Source organism: Pinus tabuliformis, chromosome Q (assembly GCF_031772625.1).
Source record: "Pinus tabuliformis cultivar Carrire ecotype Pingquan chromosome Q, CPIR1, whole genome shotgun sequence".
Lineage (NCBI taxonomy): Eukaryota > Viridiplantae > Streptophyta > Pinopsida > Pinales > Pinaceae > Pinus > Pinus tabuliformis.
Window position 1 is genome coordinate 453,837,553 of NC_142296.1, and position 19,154 is coordinate 453,856,706.

The window sequence follows — 19,154 nt, forward strand, 5'->3', positions numbered from 1 at the left end:
AAGATATCTAGCAACAAGCAGACAAATAAATCTATCTTTCTCTAAACATATACGATTCATAAATAAAAACTCTAGAGGTGTTTAGACTCTACCTTAAGTCCAACGCTAGTTTGTAGCAGCCATCCTTCAACAGTCTGAAAGAGTTTCCTTTTGAGAACCTACAATCACAAACAAGCAAACATCAAATAACATCTGCATAGCTAATATCATAAATCATGTTCATTATGGTGATCAAGAAATCCATAAAATAAACCATAAAACACAGCTTATTGAGAAAAACAAACTTATTTGTATTAACTTTGAAGTAGAAGAACCTTACAACCTTTTCAACCTTGATATTGAACAAGCTCTTCCCAGGGTCCGAAACAGGAATCTCCTTTACTTTGACAAGCCTTACACTCTTCCAAATGAGATCAAATAGGTATGTAATCTCTCCTCATAAGAGCTCAATTAAGAAGACTAAGTTCCAACAACATTTCACCTCAAAAATATTCAGCTTTCAACCTCTCTAGTAACTAGCCCAATGCTTCATTTTATAGTGCAAAGGAAGGAGGTTACAGGTCCACCTATGAAGGGATAGAGTCCTCCTTCAAAGGGATAAGCTCCTCACATCAAGGGTTTAGCTCCTTAAGGTATGGGATGCATGAACCTTAAGGGAGCGAACTTTCCACCTCAAGATTCCTTCCAGAAGCTTCTAGAAATGACTCAAAGTGAGTTTTTAAAAATAGACTTGTGCCTTTTTGACTTTTACAGGGGTCCGCACCCATAACACAGAGACAGAGCGGTCAGGTGCACAGGGGACATGACCTTCAAGTGCGGGACCGTGGGTAATGCTAAGAGAAAGTGCGAAACCAGAGTTTTAGATACTTTTAAGGGCTTTCTCTTATTTTCAAGGCTTGATATGAAGAAATGAGGCTTAAGACTTACAAAGGAGGAAAGTATGAGTGGTAATGGACTCACACAGATTGTAGAATGTCAAGGTGACAATTTTTTGTGCAACACATATATGAATTGGGATGGCTTGGTCATATGAAATCCAGTCTTCTTCTACGAGAAGGGAGGTGGGCGGGTGTACTCTAACCTTACCACACCAACCATGAAGTCCATTCCTCTTTCACAGTTTATGATGAAATAGTGGGAGTTAGGGGCGAGAAATTGGCACATAAGTGATGATGATTGCAAGGAAAACCATGTGTTCAGGGGAGGCCAAACTGTAAGCAAGGAAAACAAAGGAAAATATCAGAGAGATGTCAAAATGTTGGGAGTTAAATTGCATGTAGGGAGAGTGGGATGCACATTGTAGGTGACAAGGGCTTGGGATGGATTGATAGGACATGATGAGGGTGATGGTTTCTAGGTGTGAGGAGTCATCATTTTGTCCTTGGGCAAGTGGAAAAATGAATGTAAGCACCCAGATTCAAGGAAATGATGGTTTGAAAGGTTATAAGATTTATAACTCATAAATTAAGAATGTTTGTATGATCAAGAAGTGGTATGTAGATAAATCAAAGATGTTGTCACATGGGAAGTCCAACCAAGGAATAAATAACTAGAGAATATAGAGTTTGAATTGAAGGATGATGAATCAAACTCTATAGAAGAACATGAATAAGAAGAAGGAACATATATTTTGTATTGAGGAGATCAACTCATGAAATAATGTCACTAGAAAGGCATAATCCACTTGATTTCCATTATAATTTTTCTTGCCTATTACTAGTGATGATCCTAGAACTATTAGGGAGGAAGTGAATTCATAAGATGTATAACTCTGGAAAAAGACCATTGTTGAAGAAATGGAAATCTTGGACAATAATGAGGCTTGGGATCGAGTGGATTTGAAAGCAATAAAAATATCATTAGCAACAAATTGGTGCTTAAGAAGAAGTTGAATGTAAAATGAAGAGTGGAAAAATACAAAGCTCAACTAGTAGCACAAGGTTATTCCCAAATACAAGGAATTGACTTTGGTGAGAATTTTTCTCTTATTTCCAACTTAACTTCTATTAGATTTCCTTTGTCAATTGTTGTTGCTTTGATTTTGAAGTAGAATAAATTATTGTGAAGAAAACATTGCTACATGAATATCTGAACCAAGAAATATACATGAAGCATTGGGAAGGATTTGCAAGGCAGGGTAAGAAAGAGTTGGTATCCAGGTTGAAACAGTCTCTGTATGGGTTAAGCTGAACACCAAAGATGTGGTATAAAAAAAATGATATTTATATAATAGGACTTGGATTCACAAGGAGAAAACCAAATCATTGTGTGTATTTCAAATTAGTTGGTGATTGTCTTATTTATTTGGTCTTGTATGTGCATGATATTTTGTTGATTGATAATGAAAATGAAATCATCCCAGATGTGAAAAATCAGTTGTCCTCTAAATTTGACATGAAGGATCTTGGTATTGAAGATTTTATTTTGGGCACAAAAATGAAAATAGATCAAGTGCAATGAAACTCTGGTTAAATGGGAGGAAGTATAATGAGACAATATGATAGAGGTTTAATATGTTTGAATGTAAATCGGTAAATTCTCCTATTCATGTAGGTGTAAAATTACCTGCAAACAATGTTTGAAGGCATAGGAAGAGGAAGAGGGCATGTCCTGTGTTCCATATGCTAGTGTGGTTGGATTTTTGATGTATGAAATGGTATGTACTAGATGGGATATTGCACATGTGGTGGAAGTATTGAGCATGCATATGTTAAAGCCAAGGAAGAAGCATTAGACAACAGTAAAGAGGGTTTTAAGGTATTTGCCTGGAACTACTAGTTATGGATTGTGCTACCAAGGAAGACAAATATTGGAATTAGTGTTGGACATAGATGCCTTTGTTGATGTAAACTATGTTGGAGATATGTATTGTAGAAGATCTACAAGTTGGTGTTTGTTTCACCTATTTGGAGCAATCAGTGGGATGAGAAAGAGACAATCTACAATGGTAGTCTCAACTATATAAGTTGAATACATGGAATTTTCTCATGCAAGTAAGGAATAATTATGCTTACAAATAGTTTTCTAAGGTATTGGGTTGGTACAACAAGCTATGATGATAAATTACAACAGTTAGAGTGAAATATTCTTGGAGAAGAACCGAAATTATTCTTAGAGAATGTTGGAGAAATATTATAAGAATGATCTAGGTGGATATTGGTGGCCACTTGCCTATTCTTCTTGGACCCCCAACATTGTTTCTTTCAGTTTCCTTAATTGTAGCAAAAATTACTATTTTTTTAGTTTTTTGGGTCCTAAACTTATGAAACTGTTTTGAGGGCCTAAAAGAAGTGTTTTTGGGAAAATGAAGAGACCAAAAATGTGCAAGGCTAGTTTACCAATATTTTTTCAGTCTCCTCATAGAGATCTTCGAAACAAGGTATTATGATAGCCAAATGGAGATCGTATGCCAAAGTTATGACCCCAGGAAGTTGACATTCCAACTAACCCCAACGGGGCCAACAAGCTTTTAGCGCTTCATCTCCTAGGGTTAGGTTTTTGTATGTTTAGGGTTTCCCATTATTTCTTAATAATAAAATTCCTCCAAGACTCATTTTAACATAGTTTAGAAGGCATGTAACCACCACATCTACTATCATAGATAAGCTACCATAACTCAAACTAGTTTATTTCCATTTTGCCTGTAACTAGTTTTAGTACTTTGTTATTAATGAATTAAAGTTATATTTTCTTTTTTTTTTGATCAAGTAAGAGTGGAGCCTTCCATTAGTCAAGAAAAAAATACATAATGTACACTTTTTTAACAGAGCCAAGAATAGCAACACTAGCTCTGTGAACAGTCAACAGACAGCTGGGTTGACACAACCCCGAGCCTAACTCAAACAAAACTACAACAGGACTGTTGTCAAAACATTCTGTCCAATAGAGAGTACAAAGAATCAGCCCCTTCTATCTAACCATCCTCAAAGTGGCGCTCTGGATAACCAGCGCACAAGAAACCTACTTTCCGAACCCGAAAGAGAGATTAAAAGGTTCAGAGGTTCTCTCAGGTCTGCTAAAAATCTTAATTCTCGCTCATTAAAGAACCCGAAAGCCCTTGATGTCGAGGGCCCACATATCTGATGGCCCACAATGCATTCACCTGTGTCTTAAACACAATCCTTAACCTTTGGTTGTCTTTACAACCCGAAAATCGTGCGATCCTACCCTCAGAGATCCGACGGTCAAAAGCTAATTTCGGGCCATCAACCTACCCACTCTTTAATTTATCTTACGGAACCGATGAGAAAAAAAACCACCACTCTATATTTTTTTGGGGTCCGCTTGAGGATTAACCTTCGATTATATTTTCACCTCGATCACCGTGTGATCCAACCCTCATTGATTGGACAGTCCAGAGCTATTTTCGGGTCAGCAACTTGCCCACGCTTTATTTTATCTTACGGACCCGATGAGTATCATAAATTGCCTCACTATAGTTTTTTTGGTCCGTTTGAAGTTTTAACCTTTGTGTGGTTTTCTGCATGAAATCCATAGGATGGTGGAGTTCAAGGCAATCTATGGTCGGCTGCCTTCCAACCAGCCCACTATTTACCCCCTGCGATTGGTCCATTTTCTACTGTTTCCATCAGTCTCCTTACTGCTTATTTTTCATACTATGAGAATACTCCCTGTCTTTGATCACCTGTCTGTGACAGTGCTCGCGCAATTTCCCTGAGGGTGTCGATTCCCAAGCATATCTTCTATTACTTCTTGAACAAAGCACTCCTTCATTTGCCAAATGATCTGCTAACATGTTGGTTGTTCTGCGTACATGAACAAATTTGAGTGTTCTCAAGGCTCTCAAGTGGGATTGTATACGTTGATAGACCTGCAATAACAACCAGTGTTTTGAAACTTTTTTTGGTGCTGTACCATTGCATATCTTCTTGACTGAATTGATTATCAATTCAGAGTCTGCTTCTATGATAGCACTGTGTAAATATGATTTAATCAAGATTTCTAAGCATTGCTCTAAGGCCATGAGTTCCGCCATATTATTAGTGGAATTGCCCAAATGACTATGAAAGATGACTTGTATGTATCCCTACTCATCTCTTATGACTCCGCCATAACCAACCACCCCAAGGTTTCCTTTATAGGCTCCATCTATATTAAATTTTAGAAAACCATGTGGATGAGGTTGCTAGAATTCCTTACCTGCTATTGTATGGCTTACAATCTTGCTTATGCCTTGTGGGATCGGCAACTGGAGACCCAATTGCAAAAGTATATGTGCATCCTGGTTTAGAGGAGGGTTTTTGGGGGGTTTCTATAGAAGGGTACTCATAGTTTCTTTGAGTTGTCTTATAATCTGAGCTATGATGCTCTGGGTTGAGCCAATTCTGTTCTTGAAATTCCTATTATTGCGTTCTTTCTAGACATCCCAGATCAAAAAACCTGGAACTAGAGTCTAGGCTTTGTTGATTGTTTCATTTTTTGAGAAGTCTTTCTGCCGATTCTTTAAAGTGCCAGTGATGCTGGATGCATCCCTGTCAGTTTGCCTGAAGAGTGAAGCTACCCAATTCCACAAGGTAGAGGTGAATGGCTAGAGGTTGAGTAGGTGATCCATCGTTTCTTCTTGTAGACCACATAACTGGCATCTAGATGGACCAACTAAACCTCTTTTCCGAAGATTTTCCTAAGTCCGATTTTTTTTATGTTTCACCAACCACATGAATAGTTTGATTTTCATCTAGTGCGAGTTCTGCCATAGGTCCTTCCATACCTTATCAGGGTTTGGAAAGTCAAGCCCAATGGAAATTCTTTTGGCTTCTCTGAGGTTGAAGTTTTTGTCGAGCGATAAAAAGGTGTCTTTTTAACTCCTAATTACCTTCACATTAATTATCAACCCAGGGACGACTTTTTATTCCAAGAGTGTACTCAGTCTGAGGCGGCTATTTACTCAAGAGTAATGTTTTGCAGTATAGTGCTTAAAACCCAAAAGTAAATGAATGCTTGAAAAAGAAATCTAACAATAACATAAACTCAAATGCTCTGAAATCCAACTATTCACTCAGAAAACATCAATTGAGGATACAGTAGCAATAACTCATTCCTCTAGAGATTGATGCAATTGAAATCAAACTAGAACAAGACAATCAATCTGGGAATGAGGAAGCAATAACCAATGTTCTCTATAGTTGGCAGTCCTGCTTTAAAGCAATTAAAAGGAAATAGAAATTGAACTAAAGCTGCCATTGAAAGTAAACTAGGAAAACTCTTTAAAAGCAAACTATTGCAATTAATCAACAGAAATGAACAACAAAGTAAATGGACAACAAACTGTAATTAAAGGAATCGAATAACCAACAGTCTATAATGAATATCAAGGTCTGGAATGAACAACGAAGATTTACATTTGAAATGAACAACATAACAATATACATTGAGAAGAATGATAACCTTTGTCATGATGGAAAAGAACAGCCACGCGATTCAATCTCAGCTTGTGCAATAAAACAATTTCATAAAATATTATAACAACTCGCTGCAAAAACATGAAAATGTAAGGCAATACGATTCAAAGAAATAAGAATTAAATCAAACCATCACACGGCGGAAATTGGAAAGATATAATACACAGAAGCAGCATAATCCACCAGTGGCTGGGCCCTTAGCCGCCAGCGGATGCTGCTAAGCTACTTCAGATGACAAGAGTGGACAACAACCCTTTTATTTATTCATCATCAAACTGTGAAATTATTACAACAGCTAAAACTTTGAGAATTACAATGGCAATGCAAACATCTCCTTTTCCTCCTATTCTATCCTATCCCATCATCATTCTTGAATCTCTAATTCTGAATCCTCAATTCTCCATCATTTTTCCATCCCCCTCTCTGATTTCTGTTTTCATTTAAATAGAGAGATCAGAGAGAAGTTACAACAGAGATAATTACAACATGATTTCTATTACAAAATTAGATTTTTTCCAACCAATTGATCAACAAGAAGATATATTTCCATCCATCTTTCAACAAGAGCACGGCGAATTTGGCTTTGCAACTGAGATTTGGAAAACGGCCACACAGCGAATCTGAGAAAATCGTGCTCAAAGAACCCTGCGTTTCTCTCAATACAAGCTGAATTTGGGCAAAATGTTCTTTAATAAAGTTAATTTGGTCCGTTCTGGACAAAACCCATGTTCTAGATTTTCCAGATTCATCTTCATTTGCTTAGAATCTCAACCACAAAACTGTCACTTCTTATTCCAGTGCATTTCTGAGTTGGCACTTTTAATGATCAAATCTTCAATCTGGAAATTATCTTGGAGGCTAAAAATGGTGAATAATGTTATAACCAATTTATTAAACTTTCATTGATAAAATCATGCATAATCATCAATTTATTAGAAATAAAGGAGAGTAAATAATATTTTTACATACGAGCATAAATCATTGTAAAATAGAATTATATGATAAATTATGATAAATGACGTGATGAAGAATGGTTGAAATGGGTGGAATAAGCGTTCAAAAGTGACAATAATAATGGTATATTAACGACCCAACAGTTTCCTTCATTGTTTCTTCCCCATCTTAGTTGGTCAGACGATGTAGATGTTAAAATATTTCTTTGTTCCAAGAACACTATAGGAGCTTCTGCTTGAGCTTTCAAAGGGTTCTCTTCACTATATACCAGGTTCTTCCATGTTCTCCATTTATCCTTGTTCCTTGTCTGATCCCAAAAGTCACTTACCCTAAGTAAACCTTTATTGTCAGTGTCATTCTTAAGATTGGCTAATTCTTCTCTACACAGGTTAGGTTCCTGCTGCCATTTATCCTCCCAAAACCAAGCTAGGTTTCCATCTATGATCTCCCAAAAATTGTGCTTCTGAACTATGGCTCTATTCTCCCAAGCACTGTTGCAAATGTGGGAGCCCTTGATGAGCCCAAACATCCAAATATGATCCCTTTCTTGCCAATTATTTGCATACTTCTGTTTCCAGAGCTTGGCCCATGGGGTTGCCGATTCCTTTAGCCATATCCACCAAAGTTTTGCCCCCAAAACATTGCTAAGGGTTTCAGGGTCATGAAGTCCCAAACCCCCATGGGTCTTAGGTTTACAAAGCTTATCCCAAGCTACAAAAGCCCATTTTTTTTCTCTTCCCCTTTGACCCAAAGAAAATCTCTTTGAATATTCCTGATGAGTTGCAAAACTCTTTTAGGAGCATGAAGAGCTAAAAACATGAAGGTGGGAATAGTTTGCAGGACAACCTTTGTAATCATTAGCCGTCCTGCTAAATTCAAAAACCTGCTTGTCCATTTCCTAATTTTGTCATGCAGTTTATTAGTCACTGGCTCCCAAACTTCCTTTCTCAAAGGTTTGTCAATGAGAGGTATTCCCAGATATTTGGATGGTAGCTGATCTCTTTGAAAGTCAAGAATTCTGGAGAGGTTTCTATGAATAGCAATGTTAGTATTAAAAAATAAATTTTTTGATTTGGTGAGGCTTACCTCTATACCAGCGGCCATAGCAAAGTTGTTCAGGATTTGTTTGAATGCTTTAGCTTCCTTGACCGTGGGTGTACCCTGCAGCATAGTGTCATCCACAAATTTTTGATGAGTCAAGGCATCCCCAATCAGGATGAGTTTGAGACCCTGGATTCTTCCTTCTATATTGGCTAATTTGATCGCTTTTCCTAATCCTTCCATCATGAGAATAAATAGGAAGGGGGAGAGCGGATCTCCTTGTCAGAGGCCTCTCGAAGGCCTAAAGGTTCTGGATGGAGAGCCATTAAGCAGTATTGAAAAACTAGTTGTGGTAACAAGGGCCATTACCCATGTACTACAAGTTTAGCTTGTCATAAGCTTTCTCTAGGTCAAGTTGTATGATCATACCTGCTTGCTTATTGCTCTTGAGAAAATGTACCACCTCGTGAGCTTGAATGATGTTGTTCAGAATTTACCTTCCTTCCACATATCCAGTTTTCTCCTCAGACACAAGATTTGGAAGAAGGGGCTTGAGTCTGTTTGCAATTACTTTGGAAATAATTTTGTACACCACGTTGTATAAAGTTATGGGTCTAAATCTATTTGGTGTCATAGCTTTTTCCTCCTTTGGAATCAAAGCTATGAAAGAAGCATTAAGCACCCTCAAAACTGTTTTGGATCTTCTAGAGTTCTCCACAACATCAAGGATATCTTGTTTGACTATTTCCCAACATGCTTTGAATAAGTCTACATTGAACCCATCTGGTCCTAGAGCTTTCCCATTTTGAAAATCTTTGATGACTTCATTAACTTCCTCTTTAGTCACTGGCCTGTTAAGATTGTAATTGTCTTCCCTGGTTACAAGCTTTGGAATGTACTTTGTGAAGTTGTTGATAAATTGTGATCTGTCTAAGAGAGGCTCCTTTGCTATGCTTTGGAAATGTTGTACCAGAGCACATTCCATTTCTTTGTGGGTGCTGAGCTCTTTCCCTTGACTATCTTTGAGTTTTGAAATCCTGTTATGTGACCTGTGATCCACGGTTGACTTGTGAAAAAACTTTGTGTTTCTTTCCCCTTCTTTAATCCATTGTACTCTCAATTTCTGTCTCCAAAAGATCTCCTCTTGCTGGCATCTGTCTTCCCATTCCTATTGAAGAGAGTCAGCTTGCATTTTTCTTTCCTCGGTAAAGCCATCTGTGATGAGGATCTGATTAATTCCCTGTAGTTTCTGTTTTGGATTTGAAATTATTGCCAAACTCCTTTTTATTCCATTCTTTAAGCCTGAGTCTGATGTGTTTCAGCCTCTATTGTAGTAGGAACATATTAGTGCCTTGAACGGGCATATCTTCCACCCACCATTTACCAATATTACTGATGAAGGTAGGGTGAGTGAGCCAGACATTTTCAAACCTAAAAGGTCTGTTCCTCGGAGTGCCTATAGAAGAAGCTTCAAGTTGGATAGGCCAGTGATATGAGCCTCCAAAAGGAAGGATTAATGCAGTCAAGTCAAGGCCAGTGAGAAGGAGGTCCTCCGAGATTATAAATCTATCTAGTTTAGAGGCAACTTGAGAAGCCCCTCCCCTCTTATTGTTCCAGGTGAAGGTACCATTTATTGTCTCCGTGTCCACTAGCCTCATGTCGTTTAGGAAGTTCTGGAAGGCAATGGAGTCTCTGCCTAGTGTTTTGGTCCCACCTTTTTTTCTATAAGATATCTAATCATCTTAAAGTCCCCTCCCAGAATCCAAGGCATAACAGAATTTTTCTCTCTCAGCTCCTTTAGTGAGGTAAGAAGCCTGAGTTTGTCTTCAAGTTTTTGAGGACCATAGACATTTGTGATCATATATATTTCCTTATCACCCAAAGGTTGGATCACCATTGAAAGGTAGTTCCTGGATGCTTCAGCATCCAGGATTCCAAGTTTCTGTGGATTCCAAAGTGTGAGAATCCCTCCTGCTGTGTTGTCTGCTTTAACTTCTAGATACTAATACTTAATGAGCCATTTGCTATGTATCTCTATGATTTTATCTATCAAACATTTTGTTTCCTAGATAAACACCATATCTAGTTTTTCTTCTTTTATTCTATTGCTAAGATTTCTTTGTTTCGTTTTACTTCCTAGACCCCTAATGTTCCAGGTCATGAGCTTCATTATGAAATGCTCGTAAATGAGTAACTAGTAAGATCTCTCATCTTACTTGAGTTAATCATGAGTTTCCCACACTCTGTCAGCAGCTCATTCTGTCTTTTCCTTCCTCTTTTCCTACCTAGGTTCTTGGAAGAGTGTCCCGATGTTACCTCCATTGTTTTTACCCCTCTATTTTCCTAGCTATCATGGTTTCTTTTGACTCCAGAACCCTTTGATTGAGATCTCCCGAGGAAGAGCTGTTGCACTCTGTCAAACTCCTCTTGTGGTAGAGAATCAACCCCTTTGGTGGTTCCCTCCTCCAAGAACTTTTCTAGATTGAGATTCTCCCTCTCAAGAATCTCATGTAGTTCGTGGTCCTCCATTCCAACTTCACTTAGGGTCATCTCATGGTCCCTTCCAAGTTCCATGATGCTTGGAAGATCTTCCTTTAGTTTGTTGTTCTCAGGTACATCCTCCATGCTAGCATCTTTTTCCTTCTCTGTAGGATTATCCTCCGATGCTTGGTTCGTCCCATTGTTCCCACCTTCTTCTTCTAAAATCTTGAAACTATTATGACTTGGTTGTTTATCCTTGTTAGTTTTCTTTTGGTACTTTTTTCCTCCTTTCCCTTTCCCTCCCATCTTGGTAAAGCCTTCGGGATCTTTGCCTGTGTTGGTTTTCATATTGTCCTCCAGTTTGTTTAAAGGTAAATCTCTGAAGAGGTGCCCGTGTTCATGACATTTACGGCATCTGAATAGGACATGTTCATAGTCCACCACCTACACCCATTCTTCATCATATACTTCTAGAATTATTTCGTCTAGAAGTGCTCCCCATAGGTCCTTTTCTTCACATATGCGGGCAAAGGAGGTGTATTTTCCTTGCAGAGTCACCTCTGATATTTTTAAATGACCTAATTTATTGCCTATGGATTTTAAGGACTCTGGAAACCAATAATCTAAAGGTAGGGAGTAGAGTCTTATCCATACTGGTACCGATGTGAATTTTTCTCATTCCGGGACAAAATTCATCACCCATGGTCGCATGTAGAGGCCTGCCGCAACATAAAAATATGGTCCTCCTTCGAACACTTTGTCTTTGTCCTCTAGGTTTGTGAACACCATTGTGAAGAATCCCTTGGACCCAAGGTGAAGGTTTATTTCCCCCTTTGGTTTCCAGTGGTTTCTTATCCATACGTGTAAAGCCTTCTCCATTGGCCATATCCCCATAAATTTACATATGACTGCGTATGCTGCCATGTGATCCCTGTGCTCCTGTAGCGTTGGATTATTTAAAACAACCCGGGGTTTAATGGTTGACCTGGGTTTACAGACTCCTGTCACACTCTTGTGCATAGCTCTCTGACTACTACCTCATGTTCTCTTCTCTCTTCTGACTTCCTCATGATTCTCTTCCTATTCATGAGAATTGATGTTTTCCTGCTTTTCTGTGCTAATACTCTCTGTTTCTGCCTCCATTAGTTTCTTGAAGTGATTCGAACCAACTTCCTTGCTTCTATTTGCAACTACATGACTCTAGGAGGGAGTGGAACTCCCCCCTCCTCGCCCCTCCATGCTTACCATCAATAATCCCTTGTTTTTCCAAACCCTCATTCAGCTCACTCCCCCACAGCTTCGTCGTTCGCTCATATAACTGTTTCTTTTTTGAGTCGAATTAAAGTTATATTTTCAGTGTAGCTCTATGTTTCTATTTAAATGTGTATTTCATTTCATTCCCGGATAAATCTAGATCAATGGCATTAGATTGGTCTTCTCTTTCTCTATTTTTTGTTGCATGTCCCTTGCAAGACTGTCCTCGTCAACACTGATGACCTCACATGGAAGAAGAAAAGAAAGATGAGGGAGCAAGAGATCTTATGAAACTATTGCTTGAAGAATCCCTCGAGTGATAAAGGAACAAGATGATGGACAAATTTTCCCAGATCCTTCAGTGGATACCCACCGACGACACATCTTCATCCAACAGTCACTTTAAAGGCGCCACCCCCTTCAAGTTACAAGTAAATTTTTATATCCCTATATTCGAAGGTCAAATAGATGCATATGTTGTAGATAAATGGTTGACTCTACTAGAGGGTTATTTTTCTGTACATAGTTTCACCGATAGGGAGAATATTACTTTTATGTTGCTTAAGGTCACTCCCCATGTCAAGGGTTGGTGGGAAACTTATTATGAGAAAAGGCCAAGGAACCTTATCTATTCACAACTGAACCCACTTGGAACTCTTTCCAAGATGCTGTGGAGGTACAATATTATCCCATGGAGAGATATGAGGACAAATATATACAATGGACCACACTACAGGTAAAAGGGACCAAGATGTGCAACATTTCACAGATATTTTTCAAACTCTATCCACAAAACTGGGTATCAAAGACTTTGAGTGACAAATGGTGCTCAAATACTGCGACTATCTGTAAAGATAAGTTCAAGAATAATGGACTTCTTGGACATCTCCTCGCTTGGTGCAACATACTGATATGCCAAGATTGATAAAAAATTTAAACAAAAGAAGTGAGGCTTTGGATCTGTGAACCCAAAGAAAGGAAAAGGAACCCCCAAACCACATAAGAAAAGGGAAAACCAAGGCAGGGTGACACAAGACAAACCATAGAAGTTGCAAGCAAAGAAAAACACCACGAAGATGAAGAAGGACACAGGGAAGTGGTGTGAGTTCCACAAGAGGCCCACTCAAAACACAAGTGAGTGTTGTGCCAAGCAATCACTAGTGGCCAAGCTAAAGGCTTTAGAGTCAGATGCATGTTCCGACTCAGAGTCAGAGTTTGACAAGGGGCCAAGCAATCACTAGTGGCCAAGCTAAAGGCTTTAGAGTCAGATGCATGTTCCGACTCAGAGTCAGACTTTGACAAGGGGAATGATAAAGGGAATCAAATTATTGATGTAGAGCCGAACACCACCATTGCCACCACCAAGATCCTAAAGATTGATCCCAAAGACCCAGAGGAAGGGGAGCATTTCTTCCACTCACATATGTGGGTGAAGGAGTCACCATTGCAGTTCATTATCAACAAGGAGAGGCAAAATAACCTCATCTTAGTAAAAGTCATTTAGAAGTTGGGCCTACCAATCACACCACACCCACAACCATACACCATCAGGTGGCTCCACCAAGGATGAGATCTCCACGTTAGCCAATAGTGTTGCCTTCCCTACAACATCAAACCCTTCATGGATGAGGTACTGTGTGACATTTCTCCTCTTGAATTTTGTGATGTATTAATATGCCAACCATACTTGTGGTAGCATCATGCTATGTATGAGTCTATGTCTCGCACTATTATTATTACTTTTGGAAATAAGTTATACATGATACTAGAGGTAGCCCCACTTACACCATCTCTTTGGTCTCTTCTAAGCAATGCAGTAAGATCATCTCCCATACCGAGAAATTTTTTTCCTTTTTATTTTCTCTCAAAGTACGTGGAAGATCGTGGCCACATCCATGGCCCCCAAGAAGGATTCCTCCACGCAGTAGAAGCGGGTGGATAAGGTCGTGGAAGAATACAGGGACATCTTCTCCTCACCCACAAGGGTACCCTTACACTGTCAGGTCAAGCATTTGATCAATCTGACTCCTAAAACACCTCTACCTAATGGGTTGATATACCACTGCTCCATTCTAGAAAATGAAGAGATCAGGCTGCAAATCCATGGGTTGCTACAAAAAGGGCACATACGGCCAAGTTCCTCACCCTGTGGGAGCTTGATTATGTTTGTACAGAAGAAGGATGGGACCTAGAGGCTCTGCATTTATTTTCTGGCACTAAAAAAAATCACTATCAGGAACAGGTATCTAATTCCACACATTTATGACCTTATGGATTAGCTCAAGGGGGCCAAGTATTGCAACAAGATTGATCTGAAGTCTGGCTATCACCATGTTCCAATAGAGCCCAAAGATGTATGGAAGACTGCCTTCAAATATAAGGAAGGAATTTTTGAATGGTTTTTCATGCCCTTTAATTTGACAAATTCCTCTTCTACTTTTATGAGGTTAATGGATGAGATCTTGTGGACCTTCACCAACTCGTTCGTGGTTGTTTATCTAGACGACATCCTCATCTTCAGCAAGAGTTAGGAAGAGCACTTGCAACACATTTGACAAGTCCTTCAAACCCTATGACAACATAAATTGTGTGCCAACTTGGAGAAATGCACCTTTTGCATGAGCATGGTCCAATATCTGGGTTACATCATAGATGAGCAAGGCGTGCATGTGGATCCAGCTAATATCCAAGTCATTTAGGATTGTCCAGTCACGCCCACTCTAACAGAGCTTTTTAGCTTTTTGGGCCATGCAAATTTTTATCATAGGTTCATGTTGGGATTCTTCCACATCACTTGGCCTTTGAGTTAGAATACCAAGGGTGGAGCGAAAAACAAGTTTTCATGGTCTGAGTCCCAACATAAGGCATTTTTTGAGATGAAGCACCATCTCTTCTCTGCGCCTGTACTCACATTGCCAAAATTGCAACAACCATTTGAAATTGAGACACACCTCCAACTATGTTATTGATGTAGTCCTCACCCAACATAGGCATTTGATGGCCTATCATAGTGAGACACATTCCAATACAATTCGGAAGTACCCCACCTACGATAAAGAGATGTATTCTATTGTGTAGGCTTTCTGACAATGGAAATATTACATTTTGGGGAAGACGATTGATCTGAAATGCAGAAATTAGATCATCCTCTCTAAAAGTGCAAGATTAAACTAATCGGTGATTGTCTGATAAACGAAGCATTGAACCATGAATTGCATAAATGAGAGGTGAAAGCAGAATATTATGTCATCTTTATTCTTTAAAACTTCATATTTAAATTACGCATAAGCAAAAAATTAAATGACGCAAACTCAGAAAGAATTTGATGACGGAGTTCGTCCGTCCTGGACTACGTCTCCAAGTCCGCTTCAAAAAGGGCGACCGTTCTATTAGAAGAGCTTCAAGAGTTTATTTACATGTGGCTTTACCAGCAGATCTGTGCTCACATGCACTAATGGACACTTGTAGAAAGAAGGCCTTCTACAACAGCTTTCTAGTGCCTGTATACGTTCTTGAATAGGCCCAAGGATGGCCAGGAAACGTTCAAAAGAGCATCTGAAAACAAATGTTGAAACTCTGACCGTGAAGCTTGTGTCACCTAAAAAATGAAGCGCAACCTCCTTCTTGAAGGGTTTTTCCTCTGGAAATATAAGAGACTTGATGGGCTTCTGAAACGCCTCTCTTCTCTTCTAACACAAGGCTACAAAAAGTGCTCTCACATTGAAAATTTGATCTCCACTTCACAAATGTGAACCCTTGGATTTGTATTTGACAAATCTCTGCCTCCTCCAAAAGGCTTCAAAAGCCTATCTTCAAAGAACTCTACTTCCTTGAATTCACTTCCTTGCATTCCTTGTATAAAGGATGGAATTTCACCTCCTTTTATACGGAAATCCCAAACTAAATTTAGAACAAATACTTTGTGGTCTAATTAGAACTCTCGGTGTTGATACATTATCAATTTAGTTTTAATAACTTTATCATAAATATCAATATAGCATAAAACTATCTCCTATAGTTGTAAACCATAAGTGTGCATCCAATAGTCTCGACCATAATGCTTAGCGCAAAGGGATATGTGCACAAATGAAGGTTGTTTGGATTAATAACAAAGCCCACTTTCCATTTTTATCCAAAGTCCTTCGACGATTACGCCCAAACCTACAAAGTGGCTTCCCAATGGCTTGCAAACCACATCAAATGGCTAGCAGTCACATTGATCTCCGCACTGTTTATGCCGACGTAGCCACCTCTCGTGGCATACCCTTCGCATAGTTGGCTTCACCAAATGGGCTGCCATGCAATCTCTTGAATCCACTGAATGGGTTGACGTAGCTACCTTGGCTCCATCGAGCTCTCACTCATGCTACATACCTCTGGCAGTTGAGCTAGATCCCGTGCCTAGATAAACTGTTGACTTGGCTATACCTTCGTTGCATGGTAACTACCCTGTTGTGGCATGAGTTTTTCACAATCCCCGGCACTGACCATATTTGCAACAGATTTTCATGACTATTTCTGCCTACTCATCGATGATGACCTAGTTATGTTTGTCACCGTGACTTGCATTTTCATAATGCATCGGACTTTAATTCCCCGATGGTTTCCACACCTGTGGCATCGTCGACTTCTACACCTATGGCATCATTAGCTTTGATAACATGCCATGTTGGGCCGTTTGTGCTGGCTTCAACTGAATCCATGGAAATTTTGTGTTCTTAGCTGCATTGGACATACAACACATGTATGTGTTCCCTTTGTTTGCTAATTTCCTGATGATTTCATGCTTCCGATCGTTGTGTTGGACTGCCACCTCATGCATCAGTGGTTTCCACTGCACCTTTTGTGGACTACGCCATATTCTTTGGCACTCAGACAGTGAGGAATAACAATGAACTTTTGTTGGCATCTAACACAACTTTCGACAGTTGCATTAAATGATGTGCCCATATATGCGCATCAATAGTTGGTTTATACCTTATAACTCTCTGCTCCAAACATCATTACACCATTACCATACGTTGTAACCTTTGAATATCTCTGCCATATTCACCATAGTTTTCACCATAGGTTTTCCAATTAGGGTATATATGTTACAACTATTACATGCTCCATTAACTCTTAGGTAATACATGTGCCCCTATGGTATAATAATATAATTTAATCCATAGTTTTGAACTACACCATAGCCTTAGATTTTAAACATATAGTTTTATCCCAAAGATCTTACCATGCACCCAAACTTTCCACCATTCATGGAGATGTGCACCAATGATAAGGTTTGACTCGATGCCATGTTTCAACTGCAGAAATGCCACATGGACAGCAAGGCCTTCTTTGACACCTTAACTTTAACGGATGATTTCTCCATCAGTGGGAGGCCAAACGGAAATCCAGAGACATCGTTGGAATCAGTGCGTCGAACCCTTCATCCTCACACTAGTTTCGCAATCAATTGAGACAATCAAACTATGCACAAGTCAAGAACAACTTTGCCACCTAGGACCATCTTGGTCATCAACATATGGTAATATTCTAACTTGACTTACAAGATCCATTCTGGATCAACAATATTCATCCACACTAATCACTGGCCTCTTCAGTTTATATAGAAACAAGGGTAGTTGCAAAATGATCACCATCATAAGTGGTCTGCATATTTGAAAAATCCACTTGAACATTAAATACAAAAAGGAAAGAACTAATCATGTTGCAAATTGCCTCAGTCGATCCCCAGTTGCAACACTGATTATTTTTCTCAAATTTTATGGCCACAAGACCTCTGGATGACTGCAACTATATGAAAATAATCTGGAGTTTTCCACCACATACTAGATGCTAGTGGATGGAAAGTAAGTTCCATAGTTCTACCTCCAGGATGCATTATTATGCTACTTGGGCGACATTTTTGTTTCTTGAAGTGAGTGTGCCAAGTTGATTTGGGAGGCGAACTACATTAAGGTTGCAAGACACTTTGGTGTGGAGAAAATTATGGTCGTACTACAGAAGCATTTTTATTGGCCAAAACTTAGATAGGATGTTGGAAAATAAATCAGATCATGCACTTCCTATGCCATCGCTAAGCCAACCATCAAGAAGCAAGGTCTGTACACTCCTCTGTCTACTTCCATCCAGCCTTGGGAATCTATCTCTAAGGACTATTTGTCTGGCCTCCCTTCTGCCAAGCATGGCAATGATTATGTATTTATGTTCATGGGAAAATTTTCAAAGATGGCTATATTGGTGGCCTTCAAGAAGAGTATCAAAGCTAAGGACACTACCAAACTTTCTTTGAAAAAGTGTGGGTAGATTTTTGGATCCCGCATACCATTATATTATATTGGGATAACAGGTTCTTGAGCACATTCTATTCTAGCCTATGGACACTATTGGGCACCAAGCTCACCAAGTCGACTGCATTCCATCCCTAGAATGATGACTAGATAGAGGTTGTCAACACGATGATAGTGCACATACTCTGTATGTACAACTCCAAGCATTCATGAACATGGGATGAGAGTCTTCCCTATGTTCAACACAACCATAATACAGCTCTCCATAGCTCGTCTGGTCGCAATCCCTTTCAAGTGGATTTGGGATTTCAACCATTGTGTTTGATTGATGTTTCCATGCCTCATGTGACTACATGGACATAATCCACACATGTATAATCTAAGGCTGATAAATCAACTAATTTTATTGAACACATCCAACAAATTCACCAACAAGTTCATGATATCTTGGGAAAGTCCAATGCTAAGTACAAGCAACAACATGATCAACATTGGACACCACATAAGTTTCATATAGGTGACAAATTTTGGTTCCATTTGAAGAAAGAATGCCTTGTTGGATCCCATCAGAAGATCAGACCACTCTGATATGAGCCTTACACCATCACCAAGGCTATGGGTGACAATGCTTTCGAGCTTAAAATTCCCCCATTCCTTGGCCTGCGTCCAGTGTTCAATGTGGACTACCTTCGACCATATGAAACACCATTTC